The following is a 3,622-nucleotide window of genomic DNA, read 5'->3' as shown; positions in this document are numbered from 1 at the left end:
CCAATAATTTGCCCACTAGCGACGTAAGACTGACTGGTCTATAATTCCCAGGGTTATCCCTATTCCCTTTCTTGAACAAGGGAATAACATTTTCCACCCTCCAATCATCTGGTACTACTCCAGTGGACAGTGAGGACGCAAAGATCATCGCCAAAGGCGCGGCAATCTCTTCCCTCGCTTCTCGTAATATCCTTGGGTATATCCCGTCTGGCCCCGGGGACTTATCTGTCCTCATATCATTCAAAATTTCCAGCACATCCTCCCTCTTAACCTCAACCTGTTCGAGCATATCAGCCTGTTTCACGCTGTCCTCACAAACGACCAGGTTCCTCTCACTAGTGAATACTGAAGCAAAGTATTCATTTAGGACCTCCCCTACCTCCTCCGACTCCAGGCACAAGTGTCCTCCACTATCCCTTATCGGCCCAACCCTCACTCTCGCCATCCTCTTGTTCCTCACATAAGTGTAGAACGCCTTGGGATTTTCCTTAATCCTACCCACCAAGACTTTTTCATGTCCCCTTCAAGCTCTCCTCAGTCCATTCTTCAGTTCCTTCCTGGCTACCTTGTAACCCTCTAGAGCCCTGTCTGATCCTTGCTTCCTCAACCTTAAGTAAGTTTCCTTCTTCCTCTTGACTATCTGTTCCACATCTCTTGTCATCCAAGGTTCCTTCACCCTACCATCCCTTCCTTGCCTCATCGGGACAAACCTATCCAGCAGTCGCAGCAAGTGCTCCCTAAACAACCTCCACATTTCTGTCGTGCATTTCCCTGAGAACATCTGTTCCCAATTTATGCTCCCCAGTTCCTTCCTAATAGCATTGTAATTCCCCCTCCCCCAATTAAATATTTTCCCATCCCGTCTGCTCCTCTCCCTCTCCATGACTATAGTAAAGGTCAGGGAGTTGTGATCACTATCACCGAAATGCTCTCCCACCGAGAGATCTGCCACCTGGCCTCGTTCGTTGCCAAGCACCAAATCCAACATAGTCTCCCCTCTAGTCAGCCTATCTACATATTGAGTCAGGAAACCTTCCTGGACACCTGACAAAAACTGCTCCATCCAAACTATTTGCACTAAGAAGGTTCCAATCAATATTAGGGAAGTTGAAGTCACCCATGACAACAACCTTGTTACTTCTGCACCTTTCCAAAATCTGCCTCCCAATCTGTTCCTCCGTGTCTCTGTTGCTATTGGGAGGTCTATAGAAAACTCCCAACTGCTCCTTTCCTGTTTCTGACTTCCACCCATAATGACTCAGTAGACAAACCCTCCTCGACGACCTCCCTTTCTGCAGCTGTGATACTATCCTGATTAGCAATGCCACTCCCCCACCTCTTTTACCTCCCTCCCTATTCCTTTTGAAACATCTAAACCCCGGAACATCCAACATCCATTCCTGCCCCTGTGATATCCAAGTCTCCGTAATGGCCACAACATCGTAGCTCCAAGTACTGATCCATGCTCTAAGTTCATCACCCTTATTCCTGACATTTCTTGCGTTAAAATAGACACACTTCAACCCATCATACTGGCTGCAACTTTGCCCTGTCAACTGTCTAACCTTCCTCACAGACTCTCTGCACTCTGTATCTTCCTGTTCAACAGCTACCCCATCCACTGATCCGTAGCTCTGGTTCCCATCCCCCTGCCAAACTAGTTTAAACCCTCCCGAAGAGCTCTAGCAAACCTCCCGCCCAGGATATTGGTGCCCCTCCAGTTCAGATGCAACCCGTCCTTCTTCTACAGGTCCCACCTTCCCCAGAAGGTATCCCAATGATCCACATATCACAGGGCCCGGATAGCTCAGTCGGTAGAGCATCAGACTTTTAATCTGAGGGTCCAGGGTTCAAGTCCCTGTTCGGGCGCTAGTATTTTAGGGCAGCACAGTGGCGCAATGGTTAGCAACGCAGCCTCACAGCTCCAGCGACCCGGGTTCAATTCTGGGTACTGCCTGTGTGGAGTTTGCAAGTTCTCCCTTTGTCTGTGTGGGTTTCCCCCGAGTGCTCTGGTTTACTCCCACATGCCAAAGACTTGCTGGTTGATAGGTTAATTGGCCATTATAAATTGCCCCTAGTATAGGTAGGTGGTAGGGAAATATAGGGACAGGTGGGGATGTGGTAGGAATATGGAATTAGTGTAGGATTAGTATAAATGGGTGGTTGATGCTCGGCACAGACTCGGTGGGCCGAAGGGCCTGTTTCAGTGCTGTATCTCTAAAACTAAAAACATATCTGAAGCCCTCCCTCCTACACCAGCTCTGTAGCCACGTGTTCAGCTGCATTCGCTCTCTGTTTCGAGCCTCACTAGCACGTGGCACCGGTATCAATCCTGAGATTACTATTCTGCTCGTCCTGCCTTTTAGCTTCCAACCTAACTCCCTATATTCGCTTTTCAGGTCCTCATCCCTTTTCCTAGCTATGTCACTGGTACCGATATGTACCACGACTTCTAGCTGCTCCCCCTGCCCCTTAAGAAACCTGTAGACTCGATCCGAGACATCCCTCACCCTGGCACCCGGGAGGCAACATACCATCCGGGAGTCTCGTTCGCGACCACAGAATCTCCTGTCTGTTCCTCTAAGCATTGAATCTCCTATCACTATCGCTCTCCTATTCTCCCCCCTTCCCTTCTGAGCCACAGAGCCAGGCTCAGTGCCAGAGACCTGGCCACTGTGACTTTCCCCTGGTAGGTCCCCCCCCCCCAACCGTATCCAAAATGGTATACTTATTATTGAGGGGAACGGCCACAGGGGATCCCTGCACTGTGCGCCTATCCCTTTCCCTCCCCTGACGGTCACCCAGCTACCTTTATCCTGCAACTTAGGTGTCACTACTTCCCTATAACTGCTCTCTATCAGCCCCTCAGCCTCCTGAATGATCCGAAGTTCATCCAGCTCCAGCTCCAGTTCCCTAATGCGGTCTGTGAGGAGCTGGAGTTGGGTGCACTTCTCACAGGTGAAGTCAGCAGGGACACAAGTGGTGACCCTTACCTCCCACATCCTGCAAGAGGAGCATGCAACTGCCCTAGCTTCCATCCCCTCTGCTCTAAATTGACAACAGAGAATAAAAATAAATAAATAAAAGAAAACCTTACCTTACCAAACCCTCCACACAAGTGTCCTTTTTTTTTGGTTCGAGGAGGAGGATGGGTGGGAGATACTACACGTGTAGTGTTTCGGGTTGAGCCACTGCCCGAATAAGTTCACTTACCTAGCAGTCCCCGTGTCCGCGTCCACAGAATCTCGAGGTAAGTACTTTATAGTGAAACTTACCTTCCCGGCTGCCCCCTGGCTCGCACTATCACCGCTACCGCTGGGGACTCCAGGAGGAGGCCAAGATGGATCATCTATTTGGCACTTCTGATTGAAGATGGTTGCAAATGCTTCAGCCTTGTCTTTTGCACTGATGTGCTGGGCTCCGCCATCATTGAGCATGGGGTTGTTTGTGGAGCCCCTTCCTTCTGTTAGTTGTTTTATTGTCCACCACCATTCACAACTGGATATGACAGGACTGCAGAGCTTAGATCTGACCCGTTGTCTGTGGGATCGCTTAGCTCTGTCTATCGCATGCTGTTTCCACCGTTTGGCATGCAAGTAGTCCTGTGTTGTAGCTTCACCGG

The 3,622-nt window shown here is 49.8% G+C and overlaps 1 non-coding gene across 1 annotated transcript; it reads left to right on the top strand.

Annotated features, from left to right (window-relative positions):
- The first annotated feature begins 1,796 nt into the window (after nucleotides 1-1,796).
- trnak-uuu (transfer RNA lysine (anticodon UUU)) lies at nucleotides 1,797-1,869 on the top strand. Its single transcript has one exon. It is a non-coding gene; the product is annotated as a tRNA-Lys (tRNA).
- The last annotated feature ends 1,753 nt before the right edge of the window (nucleotides 1,870-3,622 follow it).

This window comes from Heterodontus francisci, chromosome 10 (genome assembly GCF_036365525.1).
Source record: "Heterodontus francisci isolate sHetFra1 chromosome 10, sHetFra1.hap1, whole genome shotgun sequence".
In the NCBI taxonomy this organism is placed as follows: domain Eukaryota; kingdom Metazoa; phylum Chordata; class Chondrichthyes; order Heterodontiformes; family Heterodontidae; genus Heterodontus; species Heterodontus francisci.
The sequence above is the reverse complement of the archived record's forward strand: the minus strand, read 5'-3'. Positions and strand labels throughout refer to the sequence as shown.